This window comes from Ochotona curzoniae, unplaced genomic scaffold (assembly GCF_017591425.1).
Source record: "Ochotona curzoniae isolate NIBS_2020 unplaced genomic scaffold, NIBS_Ocur_1.0 scaffold_1037, whole genome shotgun sequence".
Taxonomy (NCBI): Eukaryota; Metazoa; Chordata; class Mammalia; order Lagomorpha; family Ochotonidae; genus Ochotona; species Ochotona curzoniae.
Window position 1 is genome coordinate 13,314,510 of NW_024467083.1, and position 16,286 is coordinate 13,330,795.

The following is a 16,286-nucleotide window of genomic DNA, read 5'->3' on the forward strand; positions in this document are numbered from 1 at the left end:
TACCCACTTGCAGAAGACCCAGAAGAAACTAGTACCTCCTGGCTTCAGAACAGTTCAGCTCCAGTCTTTTTAGACTATCTAGGGAGTGAACCATTAGATGAAAGTTCTTTCTGTCTACTTCTCTCTGTAAATCTGCCTTTCTAATAAAAACAAATAAAATTTAATGCACACACACATATATAAAACAGCTGAATAAATACTCGTGGATAGATGATAAGAAAACAGAAATGAAAGCTAGAATTCTTTTTAAAATAATGAAACCCTACAGCCATGTTCAAAATGGAGCATCGTAATTAATAAAGTAGACTGCAACTTCAAGTATCTTTTAACACATTCATCTTTTCTAGGTGCACAGATTTGTCACATTAGTTCAACTTCACAACTAACAAGATATAAATGCACCCTCACACAATCATGGAAGCTTATAATCGAAATTTATTTTAAAATTTTAACCAAGTTCTTCGTAGAGACACATGCTTTGAGATTATAATTCCTACTCAAAATACAGCAAAGTGATATTTGGTCCAAAAGTTACCAAAAAAAAATAAAAAAGGAAGGAAGGAGAGAAAAGGAGGGAAGGGAAGGGAAGGAAAGGGAAGGGAAGGGGAGGGGAGGGGAGGGAAGGAAGGAAGGAAGGAAGGAAGGAAGGAAGGAAGGAAGGAAGGAAGGAAGGAAGGAAGGAAGGAAGGAAGAAGGAAGAAGGAAAGAAAGAAAGGTGTGTGCATGTGTTTGTGCGTACCTTTCTCTGCCTCCTAGATACAAAAGCGAATTAAACAGAAAAAATAAGCTATAGTAAAGATTTCCATTAAGTTTTATTTTCTCTAAAAAGGCATATTAAGCTTAAATAAAATAAAACTCAATCATGGGCTGACCTTTTTCCTTTCACATAAGCTGTTAATTCAAATGTTTAACAGAATTGACATATTTTAAAAGCAACCTGCTAAAGATTAACAGAGTAATGTGCTATGTAACTATAGGATAATTTATCCTATCTAAAGAGTGACCATATTCAAAACAGTTCTTTGATTATTTTTTATAAAGAATTTTCTATTGGAAAATCAGACATACGGAGAGGAGGAGAGGCAGAGAGGAAGACCTTCCATCTATTGATTCACTCCCCAAGTGGCCGGCAGGAGCTAAGCTGATCTGAAAGCAGAAGCCTGGAGTCTCTCCCTGGTCTCCCACTTGGGTGCAGGATCCCAAGGCTTTAGGCTGTCCTCAACTGCTTTCCCAGGCCACAAGCAGGAAGCTGCATGGGAAGCAGGGCCACAAGGATTAGAGCCAGTACCCATATGATTTCTCGGCATGTACAAGGCAAGGGCTTTAGCCAACAGGCTGCTGCCGCAGGCCCAAATCTTCGATTCTTAAAACCTATTTTCTATGTTGCCAGTTACTGTTATATAAACACTATGTAAGCATTTCGTCCACATCCATTTCAGCACAATGTTTGGTCCCATAATCTTTTTTTCCTGACTCTTATTACATATTTGTAGGTTTGTTGAATAGAAGAGAATATCAGAGCTCAATTCCATTTGGGTGCAATAGCCATTTGACAGATCACTTGCCTAGTCCCATAGATTTGTATATCACAGTTTGATTGAGCTTTAAAAGCTATAACATACATGGCCACTTAAATTCATCAAGAGAACTCCACAAGTATTCAAATAACACCCATTTTTATTTCAAACAAAATCATAATCATCTTGGCACAGTTATTTATATCTCCCAAGTATACCTCCTGGTAGTTTTATTTTTTGTCTCTCATTATCTATTGATTTCTTCTCCACAGTCTAGCCATACTTAACTCAGACTTCTCCTAAGCCATAGTTTTCTTATCCCTGCCTCTGACTCTTCATGAATCCTGCATCTGGGGTCAACATTGCGTATGTAGGATTAAGTAGCCACCTGCAACATGGGTATGTTCTGTGAGCAATGGATCAAGTCCTGGCTGTTTGGCTTCCTGTTAACACACCTGGGAAATCTGTGAAAGATGATTTAAGGTCTTGGCAACCTACCAACCTAGTGTGAGACAAGATGAAGTTCCAGGCTCCTGGTTTTAGCCTGGTTCAATAGAGCCCCTTGTGACTATTTAGGGAGAAAACTGGTGAATACAAGATTCTCTCTCTCTCTCTCTCGCTTGCTCGCTCTCACTCTCTCTCTCCTTCCCCCTCCTTCCCTCTCTCTCTCTCTTCTAACTCTGTCTTTTGAACAAATAAATGCATCTTTAAAAAATGAAACAAAATGAAAACACACAAATAAAATCCAGTTCCACTCATCCTTGGAAGAACAAAACAGGATATATGATAGATATATGATGTTCTCCGCAAGTATGTCTCATTTCCCAAGCTTGGATAAATTGCTAGATTCTATTATAGCACCTTCACAGATGGCTTCAATCATTTTCCTATTCTTGCCTTTTTTTTTTTTACCAAACTAGAAAACAGCATATTTGTACACATATACGCATATACATATAGACCATATGACTACATAAAATGTTAACGGAACATGAAATATTCATGAAAATACATGAAAACACTTCTTCTGAAGCCCATTTGACACTGAACATTTAAAATAGTTTCGATACAAATATGCTCTTCCTATTGTGTTCTCTTGGTCTCTTAAATACTTCCACTCAATCATGTAGCAATTTGAACTTATCTCCCCTGGTGCCTATAGTATCCACATAGGTTACAGATACTTTGTAAGACCTTGAGTGTGTTGTGTCTAATTTATCCCCTAGCTACTGCTCACACTCCCGTGGACAATAGCAAATAACAGTATTACATAGTGCGGAAAAGCCAGATGGCTTCTAGATTCTCAGTTTTGCATACTCCATATCTTTGCAATTTAGACACATTACTAAATTGCAGTTGTCATACATTTTTAAAATAAGAAAGAAAGAAAGAAAGAAAGAAAGCATTCATCTCAAAGAGTTTTGTCAGAGCTACATTGGTATTTGAAACAATGCCTAATGGTGGCCGGGAAAACTATGCCTGTGGACGAGGAATCCTTTGTGGCCTACGTTAATTTGAGAACTGCTTTTACAGTACAACAGAGCTGTGTAGCTGCAACAGAACTGTGTGTCAAACAGAGGCATACATATCTACCAGTCAGTCCTTTTAACTTGATTCCTGAAAAACAAGTAAGAGTCCAATAGAGGGGAGGAAAAAGAAGGACAAATACGGTAACAAATACAAGAGAACAAGTTCCCAGGAAATGAAGGCAGTCATGCTTGCTCAAGCATCAACACGGAATAAAATTCAGTGGCACAAATTTTCTCTGCAAGTACTTCCCTGCTAAACTCTTTGGAGAAGAACCATCTTCATCCAAACTCACTGTCAAACTCAAAGCGTTTACAACACCACCTATTCATCTGTCCATCAAAATTTACTTTTGGAGTTAAGTGTTCCAGTTGTAAAATGAACCTTGTTGTATTTATCTGGGCTTATTTCCTTGCCTTTCCTCAATCAGCTAAAGAAAATTTACTGATTTTTTTTAGTCCTGTCATTACAACCATCTGATGCCACCACAGCACTCATAAACTGTAATGGAATGACCCAAGCTTAAGTATGTTTTAAAAGTTTCCCTAGTGAATTCCACATGCAGGCAAGGATTTAGAAATAGTCAGTCTTTTGGTTTAAATCTGAGTATGGCTTTTTCCAAGAAACTCTCAGTTTTGTGGTCCTCTCATATGATCCCAAATGCTCATGGAGAATGTCGAATCCTGTTTTGTCTGCTTAACCCATTCTGGCTTTAGGCTACATGCTCCCCTGCTATGTATGCTCTCTAATCTCTCCCCCAACCCAAGCCATCACAACACATATCTCTCTTTTTTGTTTCCTTTTACTATGTCTTGCTTTTTGCTGAGCAAGTAATTAGTTAAGATCTACTACCCAGAAATATTACAAACCTCCTAACAGTGAACATTAGCATTATTGATCTTTGTTACTGATTTGTGTTTTGGCTGAAGCCCAGTAAATAATCAATTATTATATATTTCAATAATGAACAAATGAATGAATCAGTGAGTACTCCCCTCTGCCTTGCGTCGTCAACGCAAAGAGCTTTCCACAGGTGGTCATCCTTGCTGTTTGGTTGAAGCAGGGCAAGAATACAAATGTGAGGTGACCTTTCTAGCACAGATGCTATGCCACATTCCACTCAGTTATCCTCATCTTGTTCTTCACATACATTATGGAAAGAGGCAAAATAAAACATTTGAGTTATAAACTGTCCCCCCACCCCATCACAAAATGATTTGCTGCTCCAGATGAGAATTTAAAACTCGAAGTACTGCTGTGCTTACGTGATATGTAGAAAAAATGAACGTGTACGAGAGAAGTAACCACAATAGCTCACCTACTACCAATACTCTGCTCAATCTCCAAGTCATCAGAACTCTCAATAGTTTATATTTTATCATATTACAACAATTAATTTCTATATTTTAAACCAATTTGTAACCTAAGTTCAGAATTCATTATGTATGTGGTTAAGGTACTTACTGAGAATTTTTCAACTCAAGCTCATTTTTAGAATTAATATGATAAGAATTATAAGTTCTAGCACTGATGCATAGCAAGTTAACCCAACCCTTGCAAAGTCAGAATTCCAAGTGGACACAAGTTCAGAACCCAGTTGTCCCATTTATGACTCAGGATCATGTTATTGAGAGCAGCAGAGAACACCATGTGTCAGTTGGAGAAGTGCCTAGATCCTAGATTTCGCCTGACCTAGCCTTGGCCATGATTGACACTTAGTAACTGAAACACAGACAGAAGTTCCGTGCTTCTTTCTCTCTTTCTCTCTCCCTCACTTCTCTCTCTCTCTCTCTTTCTCCCTTCTTTGTCTCTCATTTTGCTTTTTGAAAAAAATAAATATCCTCTTAAAAATAATTTTATTTATGAAGATAGTATCAAATATCTACAAAGTATGCAATTAATCTAAATAATATGATCTAAACTCATTTTTGCATCAATGAGCATCATTCACATATCCCTAAAGCAATGATTAACTTGATTCCTCTTATCTATTATCGGTGCCTGCTTTGGGAATCTGTTTATAATAGATTAGAATATTATGTCATTTTCTGTCTCTAAATGTCCATCAGACATTCATGAATATAATTATGTGCTGCTTAGCCACCCACCCAGCATGCTCATATGTCATTACTGATACATAGACTCCCAGGAGGTAGCATGGAAATTAGAAAATTTTAGCAAACAAATGGGTCTCAAATCTATTTTGATGTCCAACACTCCATGACACAATTAACACCCTGTAAAACATACAGGTATAAATATGCTGAAATCTTTTTTTTTTTCATTTTTTCTTGTCAGTGCATGAAATTGACATAATTGTAGATTAAACAAAAGTAAAAGTGATATGAATTATTTCAAAGTGTAAAAATCTAATATTGTGGAATATTTACTGGGATAATATATTTTATGCAGCAAATCAATTTTGTATTGTAAATCAACATAAAGTATTGGAAGATTAAAGATAGTACACTAAACTCTCCCATGTTTGAAAAAACACAGTCCATCTTTCAGTGACAATGTGGCAAATATACAAAATGCAAATAGAAATCACACACGTTTCCAAACACAATGTATTTTGACTGAAAATCTGGACTTCTTTGTGTTCCAATCTAAATTTTGTAGTGAGAATGCAAAAAAGTGGAAATAAACTCCCAAAACGTATTAGTAAAATGAGAGATAATATAGAAAACATTTAAACAATTTATCTTAATTATCCCCCCGACACAGGGAGTATTCCATTGTACTGCTTAGAGTTCAGTTACTGCAAAAGAGTTCTACAATAAGATGAACATATTTCCATTAATAATACAATGTTGCTTTCTTGCACTTCCCTTCTCTCTTTTTCCCACTCTCTCTCCAAACAAAATACATGCATTTCAAAAGTCCAGATTTCAGTTACCATCTTGGAAAAACATTAGTATTGAAATATTTTATGTCAAGAATAGCACCAAATTGAAAAAACATGGACAAAAGCAATTATTTTATAATTGGTTTCATCAAACCAAGCACCAACAAATCTATTATTAATATTTTTTCAGGCAATTAGATCATAATGATCAAATTAAATATACTTTCTTGGGATTCTCAGAAAGCATAAGTTTACAAATATCTATTGTACAATAAAATATGCAATTGGAAGTATAAAAAGTAGTATAATATTCTGAAGTGGCATTAATAAAAATGTGAATTCAAGCAATATCACTTATATTTAGTTCTTATTGATGAAAGCTCATTTTCATAAATCAAGCCTTTGTGAAGAGTAAGTGAAATTTTATTTGTAATTGAATTAAATGAATAAGTAGACTTATTTTGACTATCAGCATATATAATCACTTTCTTGATAACATCTAATCTGCAATTGTTTTCTAGTCCTCTGCCTGGAAATATCTTCCATTCACATTCTAGGCATCATCATTGCTCCTATACCAATGGAACAAAAGAAACTTTCACTATGTTTCTACACATCTATTACCTTCTACAATAGCTGGACCAGTGTCCATGATGCTCATGAAATATGAACAATGCTTTAGGACATGACATTTCTATATCATATCAACAGGTGTATATCATGTGAAATGAAATGTAAACTTTGAAATTGTTGTATGCCTATGTCCCAGAATTTAAATAATTTGAGGTAACGTATGCAACCCAAACTTACCCCATTATATATTTTATGTTAAGAATTAAAAACAAAGTATTGGAGCCAGAGTTGTGGCATGATGAGTTACACTGCCAGACGCAAGGCTGATACATGTCTAGACTCAAATGGAGCTACTGGTTGCAGGCTCCTGGCTTTGACCTGGTCCAGCCCTAGCCAGTGCAGCCATTATGAAAGTAAAGCAACAGAAGGAAAATAACTCAATCTTACTCTCTATCTCTCTGTGTCTCTCCCTATGTGTGGTTATGTGTGTGTAACTGCCTTTCAAACAAATATTCTAAACCAAAATTTTTTAAACCAAAAAACACACCTTTTGAATTGCAGTGGGCCATTCTACATACACCACACAGAAACTGCCAATTTTTCCTTCTCTCTTTCATTTCCTCTACAACCAATAAAGGTCATCTCTACTACGTAAAATATAATTCCATTTTATACACAACAAATATTTTATTAAAGCAAAAATGAACAACAAATCTGAAAAACATCATATAATGGTCATTGGGAAGGTTGCAGAGGCAAGGATATAAAATAGTAGGACAAAAACAAATTTGAATAAGAAATTTTTACTTGTGCGTAATGCCATCTATCCTGGTATTTGTGTAGAACAGAATTTTATGGAAAAAAAAGCAAAGAACATGAGACCAAATTTGTCCCATGGTATTGTGGGAAATGCAAAGAGATAAATACAGGTCCCATGAGGGAAATAAGAAAGATATAAGAAATAACTATAAAGAAATACTATTTGTAATGCATGTAGAATGGGTCCTTTAGGACCGAGGACATTGGGTTTTATTCCAAGTGAGAAGAAAAATATTTGGAAAGAGACGAATGATGTTCATCAACTTTGTGTTTTGTTTTAATGGTTACTTTTATAGTAATTTTAGGTTCAGGCTTAAATTGCAAGGAAGATGCAGAGATGCCACATTACCTTAATTTCTTTTTTTTTTTTTTTCAGATTCCTGTGGTCTTACATCGAGAACAAATCCCAGGAGCACCAAAGTGGAACAAGACAGCAATGGGGAAGCAAATGCAATTCTCCAGATATAAGTTGCTGTTTTCTGGGACTGAGAGATAATGCACTGGGCCAGATATGGAAGATATTCCAAAAAAGAGGCATCCAACGATTGCTGATAGACAATGCTTAGGTATAGGAGAAAAGGAAGCATAGTTGACTCCAAGTTTTTTTGGAGAGAAAACCATGAGATGGAAATGGCTATGCGAGGAATGGGTTTGACAGAGTTCTGTGATTCAGCATTGGGCAATATGGATTTGACACTTAAATGTCATCTTAAATAATTGAATTGGCAGTCCAGTACATTAAACTACAGTTTATGAGAAAGATCTGGGATTTTAATAAAACTTTAGGACTTGACAAACTACCAACTTTATTCAAGGCTATAATTAACCTAATGAATGGCATGGTTATTTTCAAGCTATGTGATTAACTTCCTTAAAAGATAGTTTTCTGACTTAGAAATGCTTACAATAAAGCATCCTGTCCTCTGAAAAAATTAAAATGAACAAAATGGTCTAATATATAAATTCTCAGAAACAGAAATCCTTATTTGCAATTTATAGTCTTAAAGAAGGTATAATTCAATTAGTAATAAAAGCAGTCTTCTCAAAGTTAAAAAAAATCTTGTTTGTTTTGTAGAAGATTCTGTAATTGTGTACAGATATTGGTTTAATGCACTCCCTAATAAAGATGATTTATTTATACATTTGCAAGCTTGTGATAAATATAACTCCACATAAAGTGTAACTTCAGTGTACTTAACTGCAGTTGAAAACCTCAGGCTCTTTTCTTTGAGCTGGCTATTTCAGAAAATGTAGTTGGCCCAAGTTCTTGATTATTTGTTAAAGAACCTAGTGGTTACAATCATCTGGGACCATTTAGTCAGTGCTGATATCAAAGTATGTGCTGGCCGGCCAACACAGCAGTCTCTCTTGACTTGCTAATTATTCACATCATCTCATGCTATGAAGAAAAAAAATAAGCATATGTTGTATTATGTTTGTCATGCCATCTTCCAAGTCTCCTTTATACAGTCTATCATTTTCTTCTTCTTGAACAATATTTCCTTATTGGGATTCTTTCTTTACATCCCCGTGTGTCATTCTCCTTTCAACCCCATTAGTAAGCAGTGGTCAACAGAGTGGGAGATTACCAAATATGGAGGTCAGAGCTTGGCTTATGGGCAATATAGAAACTGATATTTTCAGGAAAATACACTATTTAAGCAGAATTAGTTTAGACATTCTTCTGACTATATTTACAATATTTAAAAGAACCCAATGCTTAAAATAATAACAAAATCTACAACCAATACATCTACTTTATACAAAAAAGATTGATCAAATTCTTACTATTGGGTGGACTTTGTTTGAGGTGCTTTGATCACAGTAAATAAAATTAATGAAAATACTATCCTATTGGGAGCTGGCATGATGGAGAACTAACTTATCCTCCACTTTCAAGTACTAGCATCTCATATAGGCACCATTTAGTGTCCCAGCTGCTCCTCTTCCCATCCAACTCCCTCCTTGGTGACATGACAAGTATTGGGGAATAGCCTAAAGCCTTGGGACTCTGTACCCCCATGAGAGATCAGGAAGAGCCTCCAGGCTCCTTGCTTCAGATAGGCTCAGCTGTGGCTACTGTGGCCATTGGGAGAGTGAATCATCAGAGTGCAGACTTTCCTCTTTCTCTCTCTGCTTTTCTTTCTGTAAATCGGTGTTCCCAATAAAAATAAATAATTAAAAAATAAAGAACACTGTCCTACTGACTTTAGTGAAATTGAAATATAAAATGGATGTGATTAAAATACAAAATATACATAAATTTCTTGCAAAATAACTACCATGTATTAATCTGAGCACTGGAAACTGCATATACTTCTTACCTGAAAATTATAGTTGATAATATAATAAATATATGAACCACATCAAAGTAATTTTTCATCACAACTGGTGTTTATACTTGTCAATAAATAGTAAGAGGGATATGGTATCCACCCTAATACTGAACTACAACACAGGCTCAGGAGCAACTTAATTAGAACATTACCTTTGCAAGAAACTGTGTTTATTCTTTACTAGCACTCAACCAACTCAAACAATTGATACAATTAATATGATACAGATGAATGATGTGTGAATGAATATTAGATCTCAATGCACCATAATCATAAGATAAGTCTACAAAGCTGTCTTTAATATCAGCTTATTTCCTGGAAAATCATCAGAATAAAGGAATTCTGCATGAAACATGCTTATAAACAGAACCTAGAACACAGCTGGCATGCATTTAATGTTAGTTATCACCATTACATGTGCCTGAAGACATAGGGAAAGCTATATGGATCTGTGACATCTCAGTTACATTCTGAAGCATCAAGCATATGAGTAGGTGTTAGATGAATGAGAATGTCTTCATCAAGAGAGTTCTGCGATGATGGAGAACACAGTCAAGAGGTTTAACATGGCTCTAATAGAGGGTGATGGGGCAGTGCGAAATGGCTGACAGTAACCTGAACATACAGAGCAGCCGTATCATGCACAATGCACTCTGCTCAGTGTAGGTTGTGATGACTCGGCGTCCTGCAGGAAGGGAACAGCCAATTGTAGTTTGTGTTCCAAACAGGAGTGGCAAAGACAACAAATTTCCATGGCAATTCTTTCTCTGTAGCCAGTATCAAAGTGCACTGGAATTCTTATTAACCTCCTCAAGAATTATAGCTCCTGTTATTCCTGGGAATCATCCTTTCAGAATGCTGTATGTGAAAATCTGGGTGAGGAAGGAAAACCGACTACCTCACACATTCTAAGATTGATTCCTTTAAGCTCAGATGTCCGTTTACCAGTCTGACAGAGGAAGGAAGCTTCCCCTGACATTCTATGAGCTCAGATCCTATGAATAGGGACCTTCAGCTGCCTGTAGAGTACACAGCCATTCAAGAGCAATTAAATTTGGTTAAAATAAGAAAGACATGCTTTTGAAGAAAAAATAGAGAAGGTTTGAGAGTACTGCAAAAGTTGATTGTGCTAAAACGCTTTTACACAGGTTTGTTTTAGTTCTCAATTGTCAAGTTGTATTTAAGCTGGTCTCTTACTCTGAAATATGATAACCTTTCTTTTCTCTGAGTTCTTTCTCCTAAATTAATAGCACTGTCTCTAATTCCATGCACAGCAAGCAAAGAGTTTATTTTACCAGATAACAGTAGGTCTGGTAATCAGCCAATGTCTAAAGAACCACTAGCCAACTCAGTAGTAGGCCAAAGACTGCAACTGATAAATAGATATTACTCAGTAAATCAGTTTAAAATTGTCTTTCATTTTCTCCAGAGCTAGAATTATGGATGCTGAATTCTGTTACAACTGAAAACGTGTGTATATATATATACATATATATATATCCCTACAAATCATAAAATATTAGGGTTTAAAAGGAGGAAGGAAAGCAAATAGATGCATTTTCATATGGAGTGCAGCTTAACGAGGAAAAAAAACACACACATACACCTAAATTTGGAATTAAACTGCAAGAAAAGTTAGAAGGAAAGGATTCAAAATGTAGGAGGGCATTAGAAAGCTACTCCAGACTGTATTTCAAGTTGATTCTTCAGGGAATGTATTTAGCGAACACTGAAACTTTGTATAAGTCTATGTATACCTCTCTTTCTTCTTTGCTAGGAAACAAAACTTCAATGGTCCAAAAAAAAAAAAGAAAAAGTTTGGTTTCCTCTGCACTCCCTACTCAGGTCACATCACCCCAGTATTAAATGCGGGAAGTGGGGGAGTAAAAGCAGCAATGCAGAGAAGCTCTATGCCTTCCCATCCCCCTCCACAGTTGCCTGGAATTCCTAATGACTGCACCAAACTCGTCTTAATTACTTCTCCAAAGGTGAGGAAACCAAAGAGTATCTAAGATTAAAAAACAATCTGGCTTTATACGGAAGCTTTAAAAGCAAGTAAGATGATGGGATGGGTCATTATTCATAAAATTCCATCTATTTATGTATATGAATTATGAATGAAGAGTATAAAACTTACGTAAATACTCGCAGGGCATTGGCTTTAGGACATCATATGTACTGTTTTTCATTAAAGATAGATAAGCTAATTTCAAAGAACTCCTAGCTCTTGAAGTCTTCAAATTCATGAAACGTTGAAAATTGAATTTTTCTCTCCTTATTTCCCCAGTTTTACACGTGGTAATGAAATCTGTCATAGCGTTTGACAGTTCAGCAGATTTCATGGTATTTCACTGGGAGTGACCACTTTCTATACTTTAACTATGTATTTATTAAGTTTCAAATGTTTTCAAAATTCACGCTAAAACTTTAATTAGAATTTTCACTAGTTATCTCCTGTTATTTCCCAATGCTGAACACTCACTCAGAAAAAATAAACAACATATAAACACAGTATGTCATAATGAATATCTCTTATTAATAAGTTATATTTCATAAATATTATCCAGCTAAAACTATACTAAAAGTTTAAAAATGACATTATTTTAATCATTTGAAATAAATGTCTAACGCTATTAACTTTTCAAAAATTTAAAACTGGATCTAATCTGCCATTAACAAGTTTACAGAAAATTTAAAAAAACTATTATAAATAAAACTTCATTTTAAATAACTGTAAACATAAATTGTTTTAGAAATCATAATGCTTCCTTACTCTGATGTTGATATACTTATGAATTGGATCAATTAATAATTTGTCTAGATGAAATGATCAAATATTACCTTTCTCAAATTTAGGAAATAGAGTAATTTTAAAATGCATTTTATAACTCTATTTACTATCTCATTTTCATAAAATCATGCTTTTTCACTTCAACTTATTATTTAAGTTCAAGCACAAACACCTGTAGATTCTTTTAGCCTCAGCAGCAAATGTCAAAATTCTGTTTCAATATCTTTAGTGTTACTAGTACAAACCTTGAACTTAGGAAAGGTTTGCATATATCAATGTTTAGGTTTTTATAACAAAAGAGTGTGCAGCTAACAATCTGTGTTCCTTGGTTTCTTCATGAACAGATAGGTTTAATTAGAAATTTCTATAATTTCTAGTTGTATTCTATTCTGCTTACATAAAATGAGTAGATTTCATGTTTTTCACAATACACACTTAGAAGCACGGGGGTCCCTATCTCCCCCTCATAGCATTATTTTTAAGATTTCATTAAACAGCTTTCCTTCCTTTGAAAATTTTGACATTTTATAACACTGAGACTCTGAACCAAGTTTGATCTGAGTCCTGCTGTCACTGATTAGGTGGCATCTCAATAAATTAACCAGAGTGAAATTTATCTCAAAAAAGAGCCAAACTTTTAGAAAAATAAAGCTACTTACACACTTTTCTCAGACAGAAATTCAACCCACAAATCCAAAAAGAGGTTTGCCTTGCTGTAGTTTCAGAATATGAACAATACAGTTTTTCTGCTTCAATTACAAATTAAGAGTAATGGAAAAATCTAAAATGTTATTGTATTGTCAGAATCATATATGGAAATACACTGCTCATTTTGTAACTTACAGATACCTCTTCAAGAATAATTTTTGCAAAGTGGCCCCTGAATTAATTATTGTTTAAAAAGAAAAATGTCACTTGAAGATGTTAATAAACATAATGTCGAGACTAGTAGAAAAGTCGGTCAGTGTCATCCATTAACTGAATATATAAATGGCCCAGAAACTGAGGCCACCTTTATAAAGTATGCAAAGTTGTGTTTCTCATGAGCTACTTTTATTCTTCAACATTTCTCTATCATAGATTTGGTTCGTTTTTATTAAAAAAAAAATAAATGTTGACCATCATATTAGTCATCTTAGCAAACACTGCATTTGCTATCAGAAACATCTAATTTTAAACTGATTTTTCATTAATTGAGCAAAGGCACAGAAAAGGTATCTTTGCAAGCCTGGATTAGATTGTAGAGTCAGAACCATTTCACCTGCTGATCCCGGGCACTCAAAACGACAGTTCTGTGAAACTCACTACAAATTGCTGACAAGCTTTAAAATTTACTTCTAAAATTTATCAGCTTTTTGCAAGGCATATTGACTTCATTGCCAGAGGTCACATATTATTTTAATTATTAAAAATGACTTGAATGATTGGATTTGGGTTAGTATTTGATTATAGAAAAACTCATAAAAAATTAGTCATCTATCTTGACACTATCGTAATGTGGTTATTAGCTATTCCAGGTTCCCAGGTGCTATCTATAATAACTAATAAAACAACTGATAAAAAAATCTACAAGTTCTTGAGATAAAACAGATTAACTGTAGTCAAGTAAGTGAAACACAAAAGTAAAGCTAATGTAAACATGTGTCGATGGAAATAACACTTCACCTTTTTTCTAAACCAATAATTGGAAGATTTAATCAGTATGTTTTGACTTCCAAGTTATGTTAGATTTTCAAAGTAAAATAATTTAGTTATGCGAAATCACTAATTTTCTTTAAACCATTTGCCTGTAAGAAAATTTCTGCCTCCTCTTTTTCTTTAAAATTTAAGCATAGATGCATTCATTTTATTTTAATATAGGATCTTTTAAAGATTATCTTTGAGTTTAGCAACTGCACCAAACCACTGTACCTCAGCGAAATCACTGAATCATAATATGATGTTGGAATATAATATATTTAGAAACTGTTGTGAAATCCTACTCATTACTTCCATTCTGAAGGCTAGCATTAGAAGTGGACACCAGGTTTATTTTTCCCTTATGTGCACATTTTAGGCTTCAGATCCTATGCTTTAATTTTAAGCATTTGTATGTTATTATTTCCCTTTTGAAGCTTATTGGGAAACAAGAACGCTTACAGTAGCAGGCTCATGTAATTATGTAGCCATTCACTAAGCAATAAAGATTAAGCTTTTAATAAAAAAAAAAACACCAAAATCTTACAAGTCTCTTAACTGTTATGTCTCTTTCCAAACATCTCATCAGAAATGATAAGCAGAAATTCAACAACATCTGACTTTATATTTTAGTATTTTTCATGTTACATGAATTCACTAAAAAAGGGAAAGTTATTATGCATACTTTATTCAAGGTAGAATCGAAAAGTTTGTTTAAAATTATTTCAGGAATGTAGCTAAACTGAAAAGAGAAAATTATCTTTTAGAAGTACAGAAATTTTATTTTTATGATATTCTTACAAATTTATAGGAAGGCCAATGTGAAAAAGAAATAACAATTTATTTGGTGAATTTATACAATGGTATCTTTTGAACCCAAATGTGTCTCTATCTTTACTAAAGGTTTTCTCAAACTCTGTATATTTTTAATAACTACCGTTACAATACTTCTGTGTAGATTTCTATGTGTCACGCTGAAAACCGATTAAATATGTTTTTCCAGCATCACTGTGGAGAGAAGCAATCTGAGGTCTAACATACCACAAGCAGATGCCCGAATTCCACATAATCCATAAAACCAGCAGAGGGCAGTACGGCTGACAAAAGGGACCAACGCAACTGGCGACCAGGTACCAAAGGTACAACGCAAACTTTTTGATGGGGTCTCTTGCACAGCTACTCGGTTTTTCATCCTCGAAAACGTGGAAATAAAGCAACCCACATACTCCTCTACATGACTTATTTCAAAATTCAATTACACTTCGAATGAGGCTCCTGATTATTCACCAGAAGCCCCAGGCAGAAGTGACGCTGCGCTGCCTGTGGCTCCTGAACATGGAAGCCACCGAGCCTGTGGAACCAACGGAGGCCCAGTGGCAACCGTCACCTCCTCGCCCCAGAGCCGGGCTCGGATTTTGGCTAAAGCCTCCGCAGATCATATTGACGTGTTTGTTTTTCCTCCCTGATCCTGCCTTCCCCGCCCGCCCCCACACTCCCCGGAGTCTCTCTGAACTCCTGGCAAAGTGGGCTTTTTGCGGGACGGTGCTGAGGCGCCGCAGTTCCAGCCGAGTCTGCAGCACCTAGCGGACCTCGGCTGCCAGATGCCTTTGCGGGCCAGGGCGGGGCGCCCGAGGCGGCGAGGGGAGGAGTGAAGGCGCTCTCCCTCCGCGGGTACTGACGGCTGCCGTCTGCCAAGCAGGTCTGGCCATTGAGTATTTGGTGGTGCCACGTAGGAACTTTTCCTTACCTCTCTCCTCCCACCGCACCCCAGCGCCACCCCCCTTCCCTCCCAGTCCTTATTCCACCCCCCAACCCTATTTGCTGGGCGACTTTCATCATTCTCCAAGAGAACTGCACGTCCAACCTGCAAGAAGAAGTGGGGAGAGGGGGGCGGCTGCGGGAAGAGGGGACCCAGCTTCAGGGGAGCAGTGTGCTCCCTACTATGAACATTCTCCTCAAAAAAAGAAGAAAGAAGAGAAAAAGAAAAGAAAAAAAAAAAAAGGTTCACCGAAATTCTCCTCAGAATGCCCCCAACTCACACTGAGAGAACTCTGAATCTTCTAGATTCCCCCGCCCCCCGGCCTCCCGGTTACTCTTATACCCCTCAAAGTAAAACAGCCTGTTTCTCACTCGGTGGCAGACAAAGAACTTTATCAAGGTTCACTTTATACCCGTTCTCTATATTTTCTCCTCAACTC

At 35.8% G+C, this 16,286-nt stretch overlaps 1 protein-coding gene across 4 annotated transcripts in view; it reads right to left on the minus strand.

Annotated features, from left to right (window-relative positions):
• Nucleotides 1-16,286, minus strand: part of COL11A1 (collagen type XI alpha 1 chain) — a 171,708-nt gene that overhangs the window by 154,535 nt on the left and 887 nt on the right. The gene's annotated exons all lie outside the window — the stretch shown is intronic.